This window comes from Vicugna pacos, chromosome 30 (genome assembly GCF_048564905.1).
Source record: "Vicugna pacos chromosome 30, VicPac4, whole genome shotgun sequence".
Lineage (NCBI taxonomy): Eukaryota > Metazoa > Chordata > Mammalia > Artiodactyla > Camelidae > Vicugna > Vicugna pacos.
In genome coordinates, this window is record NC_133016.1 from 32033969 (window position 1) to 32050493 (window position 16525).

Genomic DNA, 16525 nt, shown 5'->3' on the forward strand with positions numbered 1-16525 from the left:
TTCTCTTGAGGATATATCAGAAAATGGAATTGCTGGGATTTATTCTACTTTTAAAATTTTGAGGAATTGCTAAAGTAGTTTTTATAGTGACTGCACCATTTTATATTTCCAGTAGTAATGTATGAGGAGTCCAGTTTCTCCACATCCTAATCAACACTTTATTACTGGGTTTATAGATACATATTTATATATCCTATATCATATATATTTGTCATCCTTGTTGGTATGAAGTGGCATGTCATTGTGCTTTTGATTCTGTTTCCCTAATGCCTACTGATGTTGAACATCTTTTTATGTGCTTATTTCCCATTCGTATGTTTTTTTGGAGAAACATCTATTTAAATTCTTTGCCCATTTTAATTGTATTTGTCTTTGTATTGTCACGTTTTAAGTCTTCTTTGTCTATTCTGGATAAAAGTCCCTTATCAGGGAAAATATTGGAAATAATTTCATCCATCCTGTGGATTGTCTTCTTACTTTCTTGATGAAGCCCTTTGAAGCACAGAAGTTTTTAATTTTACTGAAGTCCAGTTTACTTGATTTTTTTCTTTTGTTGTTTGTGCTTTTGGTGTCATATATTACAAGTATTTGTAATCCAAAGTCCTGAAGATTTTCTCATTGTTCATTTTCTAAAAGTTTTATATTTTCAGGTCTGTGATTTATTTTCAGTTAACTTTCATAAATGGTGTTAAGATAAAAGTTCAGTTTTCTTTCTTTCCAGGTGTATGTGCAGGCGTTCCAGCATCATTTTTCTAAAGATTATTTTTTCCCCATTGGATTGTCATGGCACCTTTGTCAAAAATTATTTGGCTACGTGTAAGAGATTGTTTATGGACTCTCAGTTCTTTTCTCTCAATCTATTTGTCTGTCCTATATGCAAGTACCACACTGTGTGGGTTAGTTTTGTTAGTGAGTTTTGAATTTGGAAACTTGAAATCTTTGTTCTTTTTCAAGATTGTTTTGACTATTCTGGGTATCTTGCATTTCCATATTAGTTTTAGGATCAGCTTGTTCATTTCTGCCAAAAAGCCAGAGTTGCATTGCATCTATAGGTCATTTTGAGGACAATGGCCATCCTAACAATAATAAGGCTTCTGATCCATGAACACAGAAGAGCTTTCCATTTATTTTAGGTCATTTTTAACTTCTATCAGTAGTATTTTAGTTTTCTATATACATGTTTCAGACATTTTTCTCAGTATTCCACATATTTTTCTTAATATTCCTAAGTATTTTATTTTTTTTGATGCTATTGTAAATGAAAATGTTTCCTTCATTTTATTTTTACATTATTCTCTGCTGTTGTATAGAAATATAATTACTTTTTTATATATTGATTTGTGTCTTACAATTTTGGTCAGACTGGGTTATTAAATATAATAGGAATTTTTTTCTTTACTCTCTTTATTTTCCTTTGTCAATTCCTTGTGATTTTAATATATAATATCATGTCATCTGGAATCAAAACAGTTTTATTTCTTTCTTTCTAATCTAGATGCTTTATTTTCTTTGTTTGCTTTGACTTGAACCTCTAGTACAATGTTGATTGTGTGAGGAAATATTTCAGTCTTTCAACATTATGTATGATCTTTGCTCCAGGTTTTTCATAGTTGTTCTCTGTCAAATTGAGGAAGTTCTCTTCTATTTCTAGTTTTTATACATTTTTTCTATTAATATGGCATATTACATGAATTGACTTTTGTATGTTGAACTCCCTTTGCATACCTGGATATATCCCACTTAATTGTGGTCTATTTTATATGTTACTGGATTGGATTTGCTTGTATTCTGTTGAGGATTTTTGCATTTATATTCATAAGAGATAGTCTTTAGTTTTCTTGTGATGCCTTTGTCTGGTTTTGGTATCAGTGTGTACTAGTATCATTGAATAAATTGGGAAGTGTTCCCAACTCTTTATTTTTAGATGAGATTGTGAAGCATTGTTTTCTTTTTTTTGTTTGTTTTTTCTTTAAGTAGTTGATGGAATTCACCAGCAAAGCCATACGGGCCTAGCATTTCCTTGTAGGAATGTTTTGGATTACTATTTTCATCACTAATTACTGTAGGATTATTTGAGTTTTCTATTTCTCCTTGAATTAGCTTCAGTCATTTATGTCCTTCTAGGAATTTATCAATTTCATCTAAATTATCTCATTTATTGGCTATATAATTATCCACAATATTCCCTTATATTACTTGTTATCTTTGTAAGGGCAGTAGTGACATCCTTCCTTTCATTTCTCATTTTAGCAATTTGAATCCTCTCTTTTTTTTAATACTAGCTAAAAATTTGTCAATTTTGTTGATCTTTTCAAAGAAGCAACTTTTCTTTTTGTTTATTATTCTCTGTTGTTCATCTATTCTCTATTCCATTTATTTCTGCCTTTAGTATTTTGATTAGAATGTTTAATTCATTTACATTAATGTAATTTCTTATCAGGTTGAAGGTACATCTGCTATCTGCTTTCTATATGTCTTTTTTTATCCATTCCTCTATTACTACACTTTTTTGTTTAAAGTAGGCATTTTCAAGTGTTCCATTTTAATTTGTTATTTATTTTATCTTTTTTCCTCCTCCTCCTCCTTCTCTTCCTCCTCCTTACTTCTCCTCCATTGCCCAGAAGATTATAATTAACATCTTGTTTTAAAGCAATCTAGTTCACATGAATGCCAACTTCATTTCAGTAGTGCACCAAAACTTTGCTTTGGTATCAATCTTTTCCCTCCCCCTCCTCATGCTGTCACTGTCTTACAAATTACACCTTTATGCATTTATAAGCACATCTACACAGTTTCATAAGTATTGTTTTATGCAGTTGTCCTTTACATCAGATACAACCAAGCATTTACATGTAATACTCGATTTATACTGTTTTATTTTTTTACTCATGTAGTAGTGATCTTTATTTTTCAGGTGAGTGTCCTTTCATTTACACCTGCTGGATTATCCTTAGTATTTCTTGTAGGGCAGGCCTGTTAGCAATGGATTCTTTCAGATTTTGATTTTGTAGCAGTGTCTTAATTTCTCCTTTAATTTTTTTAAAGAATCATTTTGCTGGCTATAAAATACTTGGTGACAGTCTTTTCCTTTTATCACTTTGACGATACCGTCCTACTGCCTTCTAGTCTCCATGGTTTTTGATGAGAAATCAACTGTCTTACTGAGGAGCCTTTCTATATGTTGAGCCACATTACTCTTTCTGCTGTCAAGATCCTTTGTTCTTCTGTTTTGACACACTGAGTCTGATGTGCCTATTTTAGATGTCTCTATGTTTATACCACGTGGAGTTTGTTGAGCTGCTGGGATGTACAAATTAATGTTTTCATCAAATTTGTGAAGTTTTCAGCTATTATTTCTTTATTTATTCTTTCTGCCCCTTTTATTCTCTCCTACCTTCTGGCGCTCCCATTATGTGTGTATTGGTATTGTTGATGGTGTCCCACCTATCTCTGACACAGTGTTCATTTTTTTTCATTCCTTTTTCTTTCTGATCCACAGACTGCATAATCTCAGTAGTTTTAATTTAACTGACTTTTTCTTCAACAAGTTCATATCTACAGAGAAACCTCTTATTGAAGTTTACATTTTAGTCATTATATTTGTATTTCTAGAATTTCTGGTTGGTTTTAAAATATAAATTTTATTTATTGATATTCTCTGTACAATGAGATGTTCACATAATTTAATTCTTTAGGCATGGTTTCTGTTAGTTTTTTGAACATATGTGTAATTGCTTATTTATGTCTTTGTCTAGTAAGTCCAGTGTCTGGGCTTCCTCAGGGAGTTTCTATTGACTACTTTTTCCCCTGTTATGGCCAAACTATTCTGTTTCTTCATACATTTTGTAATTTTCTTTTGAAAGCTGGACATTTAAAATATTACATTGTGGCAGATCTGAAAGCCAGATTTTCCTCATCTCAAGGGTTTATTGTTGCTTCCATTGTCATTGCTGCTGCAGCTATTTATTTAGTTACTTTCCTGAACAAATTCTGTAAAGTCTGTATCCTTTATCATGCATGGCCATGAGATCAGTGTGTGTGAAGAATGCCTAGTTGTCATCACTATAATAATGATTGGACAGTGATTTCTTTCAATGCCTGGAGCCAATCATTTGAGCTGTTGCCCGGTGGCTGTGTGTCTGCGTGCTGAGGGATGCCCTCAGCAACGGCAGGCAGTCTGCAGCTCTTCCATAGCCTTTAGTTCTTGCTTATGCAGAACCTCAAGTTCAGCCAGAGTTGAAGGCTTAAGATTATCTCAGATTTTCCTTGCCCTGTGCCACACATGTGTACGGCCTTCTACAATTCTCAGAATTTTTTGGAGCTTTTTAACCCTACCTTCACCCCCAGAACGTCTCATTACCCAATTTTGCCTTCTAAATTTCCTAGTCAGCATCTAGTTAGCCTCTACTGGTACCATTGCCTCAGGCAGTTGTAATGTTAAATACTCACTGCTGATTGTTTTCCACAAACACTCTGGGGACAGGCTGTTGCACAGCATGAGTTTGTGAAAGGTCAAATAGTGACAGCTCTCTGGGGGCGGATTTTTTGGGTAACTTTAAATCACTTCTGCCCCTACCTTGATTGTGAGACTATTGCTTTTAAAGGCCACCATTTAGGTGTGGATACAGGGATGGGGTAGATCAAGTTACAATACCACAAAACTCACTATCTTTATGGAGATTTAGCTTTTTTTTTTCTCAAATAAAGACTCCCTGGATTGCTGGAAGTCTTGGTTTAATTTCCAGAGTTCTACAGAGGTTAATTTTGACAAATTTTGCCATTGTCATTGCTTCATAGAGGAGTAAGTTTTCCAAGATATTTCCTCAGATATTCTAGAAGTGTATCCCATTTGCATTTGTGTTTAACTGAGTTACTTGCAAGACTAACTAATTCTATAGCTCCAGCCCCATTCACATAAGAGTCCACCTGCATGGCTTCTCCTACAGGGAGCAGTGTGCAACCTGTTGTCAGATTGTTGTTTTTCTTATTAAAGTGTAGGGGTATTTAAAAATATGCTCATGAATAGCCTTTTGTCATTTTTACAAGTTATGAAACTTCCACTAGTCTGTGGCTATTTTTTCCCCTCACTTTTCGTTGCTTTGATGAAATTCTCACTTTTAAGAATTTTCAGTATAGCAGTTTGTGGATGCTGATCACACGGGTGAGGCATTTAACTACTGTCTAAACCTCAGTCTTTGCTCTGATTCACTGTCTAAAGCATCTGAACACATCTACTGAACACCGTATACCAATGGATGCTGGCAGCCCTAATTAAAAAAATGCTTTTTAAGTAAAGCAAAAAAATATTAACTTTGACACTGGAAAAGACAAATCTCAAATTTCCTTGCTGATCTTGCTTTCTGTGATCATGAGCTACATCATGTTTTTAGAGCCGACAGGCATATTAAGCTACTGATTTTATTTCATCAGATTTTAGAATACAGAACACATTTCAGACCCACTTATAGCACCATATGTGTATCTTTAAGGATATGTACATATGATGATGTCTTTATTATAAGTACCTTATTTTAAGTACCTACTGCTCTGCACCTCATTAAGGAAAGCTTGAAACTGCAGTACTTAAATTTTTCATATCACCATCATCCCATAGCATCTCTTTTGCACTTAGATGTTGTGTGGCAGAGTATTCTTCTGCTCCCTAGAAATGATCAATTTTGAAGGGGAAAAAAAACCCTCCTCAAATAAATATACTTCAAATCACACACTTATCTGAACAATGGCCACCATTTTAGTCCACACCAATCCATCTACTCATACTGACTCAGAGTCCTCAACATAGACAATCCACCCCCTGAAGTCAGGATCCTCAGCACACGTTCTATCCCCTCCCCATTCCTTGATGATTCTGACATACTTTTGTCCAACGCGTCCTGCCCCGTCTCTTCGCTGCCTGACTGCAGTTTTTAATTTTTACCTTTGAGTTCCAGGCTGCGCCTAGTGATTTCCAGAAAAACACCAGACACCTGGCTCATCAGGAGGGGTGGGGAGGATTTCAGAAAGCTGTTAACCTAACTTACTTGCAGATAAGTGAGTGGCTATTGTGAACAATCCTTCTAGATATCTGCCATGCCGACTGCATCCACCCCAGCAAAATAACGTAGCTCCTCCAACCACCTCTGCCTCCATTCATCTGGGTTTCTGCTTTCAGTGACACTCAGATGCTGCTGATGGGCATTATATATATATATATATTTTAATTGAAGTATAGTCAGTTACAATGTGTCAATTTCTGATGTGCAGCACAATGTTCCAGTCCTCCATATTCACATATATATGTATGAATTCCTTCTCATATTTTTTTACTTAAGTTTATTACAAGATATTAAATATTGTTCCCTGTGCTATATAGAAGAAATTTAGTTTTTTAAGCTATTTTTATATATAGTAGTTAATATTTGCAAATCTCAATCTCTAATGGGCATTTTTAAAGCCACATCTGGAACCCTTGTTGCAGAAGAGTCTGAGAAATATATTTTCAACCTCATAGCCTTTTGGTTAGGAAGTTGGAATAAAGGCTGAGCTGGCTCACCTTACTTGTCTGCCTTTATGAGTAAAGGGGTCTGGAGTTTCAAGGCCCAATGAAATGTCCCAGCCCTTCAGCAGCAAACTCTTAAAGCAACCAAAATGCTCCCATCTACCAGAGCATGACTTGTCCTTAGACACTGCTGGACATAACCACCGACGCTGTCTAAGGCATCGTCTTCATCTGGTGCACACTTTCTTTAGATGTGTAATATCCTGATTAACAGGACAACTGGTTTGGATTCCCAAGGTCACAGGCAGCCTTCTGCCTGACTTTGGTATATATGTGTTCATTAAAGAGTCCTCTCTCACATCAGCTAGAGCTGCCTGGTGTGTGGTTTGCCAGAGAATGTGGGTGCAGTGCTCCCCACCAAAGTCCTACCAGTTGTTTTATTGCAGGAAGAGAGAGAGCAAAAGAGACAGAACACGAAGTTCTTGTCCAGCCTCAAACACAGTCACCCCCGCCCAGGGCTCTTGCTCTGGGACACACAGAAGTGCAGGTTAGCAGCGATGTGGCCCCGGTGTACTCCAAAACATGGTGTGGTTGTACTGGGCTATCTGTGTCTTTCATGGGCCCTGCAAAGTTCTCGGCTTCGTGAAATGGGGAACTAAGGAACTCCCACCCATGGCTGTAGCTCCCAGGGTTTGCACCCTTACGGGTTTTGAGGATTTACTGGCAACTCATTCTTTTTCACCGGGTCATTTCTCGGTTACAGGGTAGTCCTGTGACTTCCTTATCAGAACTGCTCCATAAATTCGGGATTTAGAGAAAGATGCCATTTTAGCCTGTAAGTTCAAGTTCAGGGAGGAGGAGGAAGACAGCACAGATCAGAATTGCTGTTTTCCTTTTTTTATTATTGTTTTCATAAGGCATCTCCTGTTGTCAAATAGACACTGAGCAAATGAATGACTGTTACACTCCCATTTGAAGGATGAGGAAAATGACACTCAAGGAGAGGAGGCAAACTTCCTGAGGTTCCAAAGACAAAAAGGGATGAGCACAAAATAAGATCCCTGCAAATTTCTTGGCTGCCATCAGCCTTTATGTCAATGACAGAGTGCCGTGTGTAGTAGTAAAGTTGTAGCGTGCTTTCAAAAGGGTGCAGATGTCCTTGTTTTGTTGATACAATCACACTGTTTTGTCTGGGACTCTGAAAAAAGAGAAATGGGTTAGAAAATGTTGATTTCTCATCCTTGGTCCTTCCTCCCCCTCACAGATATGGACCCTTCCATCTGTAGCAGGAATAAGACAGCCCCAGCCTTCCTGTCTCATGAGATCAGTACTCATTCATTTCATTCCTGCCCACCTGTAGGAGATAAAGCACAGCGAGATTTTCATGTCCTGCTTCACTGATTCTTGTGAAATTAGGTGTTTGAAGATACAAACTCATGAAAGGAAGCTGCTTTTCTTAATATAAAGTGCAGTAATTTTCTTAGCAGAGAAGGAAATTGAGGATTTTCTTCATTGAAAAATCAATAGAGATTTCAAGAGCATCTGTATTTCTGATGCATAGATTAAAATGACAAAATCTAGAGGGATTACAGAAACACAAGGAAGATACCAAAAGTGTCTTTAAAGAGCTTTTCTAAGACTGGGCTTGTAAAGAGACTGTTAGTTGACAGAGACCCTCTTCTCACCTATAATCCCTCTCCTTAGGTTGGAAAGGGCCAGCGTTTCCCCTATGTGCAGTCCTGGTGCTTCAAGTGAGTAGTAGGGTAGGGCAGTGCTCATGGTGCTGCCTTCAGTTTGTCCATCGTAAGTAACCCCTGGCAGTCAGAGGGCGAGTGTGTTGCAATGACATGAACCATTCACCGTGCTCTCCGGGGTGTGTGCTCATCTCAGCTCATCCAGGCTCAGGTGATGGCAGAGCAGAGAGTGGTGGCAAGAGGTCAGCCATGAGTAGGAGGGAGCAACTGGAGTCAGCTGGGACCCAAGTGGCTAGGAGTTCCAGGTTGAATTCCCAGGATTTTCCACAGCTCATTCATTCAGCTAATACTTCTCCAGCATCAGTGATGTTCTGGTGTTTCCTTTGTAAACAGAACCATATCCCTGTCCTCATGAAGGTGACGTTCTAGTGGACATAAGAAATGATAAACGCAGAAGCAGATCCAGGTCAGGACACATGAGTGCTTTCTACTTTGGAGTGCACAAGGTGAGATCCTTTGGGAAGGAATGTATGATACAGGAAAATGTGGGGGAGAGAATGGACGTATCCCAGGTCTTATTTGGGTCCCTGGGATGCACCTCGTGAAGTGTGGGTCCTTGGTTTGCACAGGAACGAATCCAAGAGAGAGCCACAATTCAGTAAATGTAGATTTATTCAGATAGATATATACTCCACACACAGAGTGGGCTGTTTCAGAAGGCAAGAGAAAAGCCATGAGGCATGGGGGTTGGGTGCTCCAGTTTAAATTAAAAGTAGATACACACTCCACAGACATAGTGTGAACTGTCTCCCTCAGCAGAGAGAGCAGCCACGAGGTGTGGTTGTTAGTTTTTATGCCCTCAGTATCTTCATATGCTAATAAGTGGGAGGAATATTCCAACCGCTTTAGGGAAGGTGTTGGGATTCCCAGAAATTGGGCCACCACTCACCCTTTAACCTTTTATGGTCAGCCTTGAACCTGTCCTGGCACCTGTGGGAGTGCCATTTAGCATCCTGCTGTATTTCAGTGAGTGTGTATTGAAGCTCAAGATCTACTGGGAGTTGACATTTCCACCGTCTCGGTGCTAATGACTGTGCCAATCTTTTAATGGCTGTGCCCGGCCCCCTTCCCTCCTGTCTCATGAAGGAGCTCTGGACTGATTGCACAATTGCAGAGCAGGGGACAGAGTGGAAAGAACTTTATAAGTGGAAGGTGGAAGGCAGTGTTGGTAGTAGAATTCTCAAGTGAATTATAAAGTAAGGGTATTCTGTTTGCTGGGGGTACCTGGTCTCACATTAGGGAGCTGTGAGCCTTCGGGACTTCAGTGAGTGGGTGTCTCACTGTGTATACTGTGTTGCTTCTTAGGCGGCCCGAGGACAGTTGGCTTATAGGTGACCCATTCATTCAAGCAGGGGTCTCTTTGGGGATTTTCTGCACTTGAGGCTAACATGGGTCACATGGGGGGCAGGACCAGCCAGTCACAGCTTGGTCCACAGTCACCTAGTGCCCTCGCGGCTTTCATCCCATGGATGCGTCACCTCCCCCTCGATGGGGACAAGGTCACAAGTGGTGGGGCAGCTTCTCAGTGGCAAAGGCATTGCTCTCCAGACCCAACACTCAACAGCATGGACCCCTGGTGTTGGCCACAGTCTTGGCTAGATGAGGCTGTTGAGTAGCTGAGCTCATGAGACGTGGGTGCCATGCTTCCACTCTCACCAAGAGCTCTACTTTTGAAGATTCTGATCAGACAGCCACAAATACTCCCTAGCCCATAAACAAGGAACAGTCCCTTTCACTCGGGGAAGGGCACACAGAAGGAGAACGGATCATCCCGAGAGCAGGAGAGGCCAAATCAGTCCTGCCATCAGGGGTCTGACAGACAAGCCAGCTCAATTCCTCTTACTAGTTGTTTACTTGGAGGATCTGGGGTATTTGGGTGACTTGCAAGTGTCAGGAAATTGTACATGAGGGCTTTGTAGATTTTCTGGTCCAGTGTTAACTCACCCCATTGTAGCTGTTGTGCAAGGAAACAAAACTTGGTGGACAACAGGCCATGGCCTCTGCTCCCTGGTGGAGCCAGGAGATTACAATGTTAAGAACGACTGCAGGGGCATCATTTCTATGTTGAGAGGCCAGATGGCCTTACATATCTCTCATGCTGGATGTCTAAGTTGCAATGGGAAACTGGATTTCATCCAGCTCTCCAGCCAAAGAGGAGACCACAAGTGGCCTCCCCCACCAACTGTGAGCTCTTTGCCTCCACTGACAGCAGCATCTATAGCAAAAAGCTGGGCTACCACCTGCGTTTCCGTGTAAACATCCGAGTAGCCCCAGCAATGGCCTCGTGAGCGATGGTGTGCCCAAGGAAGCGCTGTGTGGGACAGAGGGAGGAGTGCCGGGGTCAGACACCGGGAGGGCAGGCAGGCAGTGAGGACATCTGTGCAACGCAGGTGCCATGGAACTGAGCCAAAGGGAGGCGGGTTTTGGAGCAGGGAGCCTGGGCAGTGCCGTGTTGTTTGTAAGAAGATCCTGGGCTCTGGATCCAAGAAGTCATTGGCTTGATTCCTGACCTCAACCCTCATCTTGGGCAAATGTTTGAAGCTTTCTGTGCCTCTGTTTCCTGGTGTCCCAAATGGGGACAATAGTAGCAATTACCTCTGAGAGGCAGGAGGGCCTTTATAGATGTCATTCCATTACGCTCACAGCAGCCCACGAGCACGGTGCTAGGTCCCCCATTTTACACGTGGCAGACGAGTAACCTTTTAATCAGTAATCACGCAGCTAAGATTGGTCATATTCAGGATTTGAATTTGATCCCTGTGTCCAGATAATTTCTATTCTCGCTCAGTATTACTGGAAATCTAGTAAAGTCACAACAAACACTGCTGGGAAGTGGGAGCTTGAAACATGTTTGACGTCTTCGCCATTGGGGAGTGTTGAGTTCACGTTCCTCGCAGCCCGTCCGAGGCCCCCTGCGTCTCCGGCTGCCCCTGGTGGGGTCTGCAGGGCTCTGGGCAGCTTCTCCTTGTTCTCTACCCCCAAGGATCTCTGCTCTCTACAGGTTGATTCTCAACCATGACTGCTCGGTAGAGCTATTGTCTAAAAACAAAAAAAGGTGGGGACGGTTCGGCTCAGTGGTAGAGCCGTGCTTAGCATGCAAGAGGTCCTGGGTTCAATTCCCAGTACCTCCATTAAAATAAATAAAGCTAACTATCCCCCCAAAAAAGGAAAAAAGTATTTAATAAACAATAAAGAGTACAAAGGCCCCACTCCAAGCTGGGGTGCACTATTTTTTAAAGGCTCCCAGATGCTTCCCATATGCAGGAGGGTGAAAGCTATCCCTATACACCTCTTGTGAGCTTGTCCACTCACACACATTAGCCTCTTGAAACTAGAAAACTACTTGGCTCAGCCTAGAACTTTCTCCCGAATTCTAGACTCTTATTTGCCTACTGCACATCTCTCCTGGAGCCCACAGGCACCCAGCCAGAACTGAATCAGTTGTCTCCTCTCATGACTTGCCCCTCTTCCTACCCTTCTTATTTCATGGAATGGCACTATAATTTAGACACTGCCAAAGCCAGAAAGCTGGCCGGCATCTTTGACCTCTTCCTGCCCTTCCATCACACCTGTGGCCAATCCGTCCACCTGCTGAAATGTTTTCTTCTCTCTCCTCCTGGCAGGGCCTCAGCAGGCCTTCACATGAACCTGCCAATAGGCCTCCCTGCCTCTATCTTGTCTCTTTCTAGATCACTTTGCTTGTCTCCTCTACCTTGGAGGCACACAGAGTCCTTTGTGATGTGCACCTGTGATCTCTCCACCTGGTTGCCTCATCTGCCTCCCACACCCTGTGCTCGCTTGTAGACTATTTGCAGTTCCTGGAAGGGACCTGGCTCTCTTTGGCCTCCCTCCTTTGCATGCGCAGCTCCCCAGGGAGAAATGGCCTTAACATTATAGGTTCACCTGATCAATTCTAGGGCATCTCAGAGCTCACCACAGTGGTTCCCTTCTCTGGGAGAGCCTTGGCTACAGTTCCGGCTCTCTGCCCCGAGCACTCTCTGCTGACTGTTCTCCAAGCCCTCTTAACACGCCTCCTCAGCCATCACTTTACAATGAGTCCTGTGCTCCTAGGAGCTCCCGGAATCAGGGACTGTGTCTTTCTCCTCTTTATTCTCAGAGCATTGTAGAGACTCAGATACAATGGTGGAGGGAACAGTGGTTATTCTGCAATTTCTCTAGAGTTGGGGCCTAGGGGTAACAGTCTGGTGGGAAGAAGGGCTTAGGGGATTTCCCCTGAAGCCACATTTTCAATTAACATTTCATGTTGTTTTTGTCTACTATTTGAAGTTACGAGTCTTAAAACAGAATGACGATTTCTAAAAATTACCCTACCGATGATTGAGGAAAATGGCAGTTTTCCGTATTTAAGAATATTATTTTAAGTTTGTGTGACTGGGGTGGTGGAAAATAGAAATGCAGGGGCTACTAAAGCATTTTCATCCCCTTCCCCACCCTCAGGTCCTTTGGACAGAAGAGACAGAGGGATTTGTCTTTCCTTCTACAAATTTTTATAGTTGACTCCCATTTTTTCACATGCGCCTTCATTATTGTGGCCTCCTTTTCATCACAGACTAGGTGCCCTTTTGTCTTGAACTAAGTCCCGGTCACTGCTCCCCCTTCCTGTTGGGATGTGCACAAAGAAGCATGGCTGTCATCCTAAAGTCAGAAAAAGGGTAGAAGAAGCAGGGAAACATTTGTTGAGGTGCCATCAGTGTTTGAGCAGTGTTTGAGCAAGGCATTTTACATAATTGGAAATGTAAATTTATTGCTGCCACTCCTGCTGCAAAATTAAAAAAATAAAACTATATATCTTTGTATCAACATTTCAGAGCTATGAAAAGATGATTTCTGAGTCATCTGTATTATTGCTTCTTTCCATCAGCTGAGATAATTCAGAGCTGCTGGTGCTTGCAGTCAGCAGCAGCAGGACAGTATGTTGTGAGCATGAATAACACTTGGGAAAAAAATGCCTTTACTAGGAGCATCTGAAAATGTCTCCAAATATAGATTTAATAAATTGAATCACAGATCTACAGAATGTTGGCACTGAAAAAGTCTGGAGGGAGCAGGTCAAACTCCTCTTTTTATAAATGGAAAAAAATGAGGTTCAGCTACCAATAGAAAGTGACATTTGTCTTTACAATGTAATAAGCTTCTAATAATCCCCATTATGAATTGTTCCCATTGTTTACAACTGAAGATGGGGGTAAAGCATATATTGGTGAAAGACTGTACATTCAGAGATGAAAGCTGAAACTTAGACAAAATTAGATTTTCATAATGCTTTTGAGTCCTGAAAAACAAAAACTTATCATATTGGCAGCATACAAAAAATAGTGAAGAAAAGTTTTTGGTCATTTAAACTGCCAAGTTTAAATTTAAAATTGCCAGCTAATAAGTTTAAATTTTCATTGGAACATGCTTGTTGAAAAATTGAAGATGAAGACTCATTTAACTTTATCGTTCTTCCTTATTTAAAAAATTTCCTTATTATGTTTTTTTTTAGTTTTTTATTTGAAGTATTTTGCTTTACTTGTGAAAGCATGCTCCATTGTTTAGAGAGGCCAGCTTTGTGGTAGTGAGATCTTGCGAATGAAGTTGCCTAAATTCATATTTGAACACAGCAGCTTGCTTCCTGAGTGATTTTGGACAACTTATCTTCTCTGTGCCATAGTTTCCTATAAAATAAGAAAAAGAGAGTTGCTTCTTCATGACAGTGGTAAGGACGGGTCGAAGTAATGTACAGAATCTACTTGGAAGGCTTCCTGGCACAGAGGAAGGGCCATGTACTTAGTTACAGCTATTATTATACTATATCTGGTTTTATAATCCAGGTAAATCTTGAGTCTTACTGATTTCATCTCTTAAAAAATTCTAAATATATACTCTAAAATGGAAACTCTTAAACTTCATAGTTGTAGCTAATTAACACATAAAGCTCAATGAAGAAACACACAGTGGAGACCATTTAGCTGCAGACACCTGTGATACTTTCTGTCCTGCACAGACTCTAAGCTGCCACTACCGTCACTTCTGAGATCAAAGACAAACTAAGGAATAGAGCTTTAAATCTTGGCCTCGTCAGGTGCTCAGACCATGGCAGGGAAACAGTTTACTGTTCACATGTGCATTTTCAAAAAATAGTATTTAAACGAACACTGTATATATTTTGTTGTGTGTTTGACATCGTTAACAGAAAAGAAAAGAAAAGAAAAAACAGGAAAAATCCCATGCATTTACAAATAAGGAGGCTATGTCTGAAAATTATTATTTTTTTATATTATGTTTAGGATTTAGTGACCAGTTAGGAGAAATATCATTTCATTGGTGTAATCCCTTGATTGACTGAACATGCTTTTTTAATTAGGAAGAAGAGCGTGTTCCATTTACCACCCGGGGAAAGGTGTATACATATAAACCTTTGTGCAAGTGCTCTTTTCTGTGTAAGAACCTGCCACAGACTTTTAAAATCTAATGTGAAATGCTGAGAAAAATGAAAGTCAAGCTGGGAACTATGTAGTCTCATAGAGAAAACTTTTTCCAGAGAACATCTGAGCCAACGCAGGGCGCCACTCTGGAGGTTCCACAGTCTCTTCTGTACACAGTGCTTCCCCCAATTCTTTTCACCTCATTTGTTCAAATCAGATCAGTGGTTTAGGATTCTCCAGGGTCTGATTAAGAGACCAGATGGAGGCATTAAGGGTTCTAAAATTTTCCAACAGTAACAACCAAGGTAAAATATCTAAGAATAGCCTAACAAAAGGATAGTAGGAACTATCTAAAAATAAAAGTAGAAACTACTGAAAGATATAAAAGTTTCTTTAATCACATGATTCTAGATTAAAAGATCATATCTCCAAAATATCAGAAGTTATAAAATTCATTTGGGTTTATTGTGAATAAAATCATATTAGTAATATAATAATTAATAAGATAATGAGAGTTTTACTAGTTCAAGAATAGCCAGATTAGAAAATAGGGCAGGAAGTCCAGATATGGGCTCTGATATCAATAATAATTTAATATAAGAGATGGAAGACATTACAAATCAGGGAGATAAATAAAGGTTATTCAGTGAATGGAGCACTTGTTATCTACTTGGGGGGAAAAGAAAAGATTGAAATCATACAGTGAACCATATATTATGATAAATTCCAGAAACATTTAAAAAGTAACACAATTAGAAAAAAAAACTAGAAATAAATATGGATGAGTATACAACCTCTAGATGAACAGTAAGTTTCAGAGGAAAGTATACAAAGATTTCCATGCATCAGAAGCATCCTAATTTTAAACAAAACCCAGAGGATGTTATTTGTTTACAAATCCGACAAGGGGCTAATTCCTTCAATACATAGAGAGTTCAGATCACTTCAAATGTAACATCAAAATATCTCAGGAGCGTAGAAGGCAGAGAAGATGAACACACATTCACAAAGGAAAAAATAGATGTCACACTTCAATGGTAATTCACTCAGTGCACATCAAAATGAAATAGTTTTCCACCTCTCAAGTGAAACAGCTCTGTTTATGAGGATGAAATGACAGTGATCACCAATCCCATGCCTAGGTTACTGGATAATTTTTTGTGAAGTATGGTTGATTTACAATGCTGTGTTAACTTCTGGTGTACTCCTCAAGCCTTCTTAGAAAGCAGTCTGGCAGTTGATATCAAGAGTCAAAAATATTCATATGTTTTAATCCACTAATTCAGCTTTGAAAAACTTTTAATCAGTAATTATTTCAAAATGGCAGGGAAAATTCAGTATGGATGCAAGTCACAGACATATATATATATATAAAATCTCAGCCAAAATATTCTTCCAACACTTCACAAAGTAGAATAGTATGCAGCCACGAAAAAGTGTGTCGATGAAAATATTTTATGACATGTCAAAGTGTTATGCTTATGATAGATTTGAGAATAAAATTAATATATAAAATGATTTGTAATATACAAACAATGCACCGTTCTGAAGGAATTATGTCTATAGGTAGAAGCATTATTCATTATTATTTTTTATTCATTTTCAGAGTTGGAGTCTTTTGATTGTAGGTGACAAAATCAATCTCCAATGTGTTTAAACAACAACCAAAAAATGGGGATGCGTGGGATTTATTGGTTCCTGTAAATGAAAACCTCAGGTCTGAGGTCTGGCTTCAGTCAAGGAGAGATACTCTAGCCCAGATGATGTCAAGGTCTGCTTTTGTCCTGTCTTCATTCTGTATCTAAAGATATCTCAGCATGATGCTTCTGGGCACTCAGTATCCC

General features: G+C 39.7%; 1 long non-coding RNA gene across 4 annotated transcripts in view; it reads left to right on the forward strand.

The window, feature by feature from the left end:
- Nucleotides 1–16525, forward strand: part of LOC140690352 (uncharacterized) — a 47769-nt gene that overhangs the window by 14113 nt on the left and 17131 nt on the right. For 2 of the 4 annotated variants that reach the window (XR_012065614.1, XR_012065615.1), the window contains exon 4: nt 8587–8699. This is a non-coding gene — a long non-coding RNA (uncharacterized lncRNA). Of the gene's footprint in view, nt 1–8586; nt 8700–14620; nt 14641–16287; nt 16460–16525 lie in introns of those variants that run through there. The other 2 variants (XR_012065616.1, XR_012065617.1) reach the window with 2 other exon arrangements.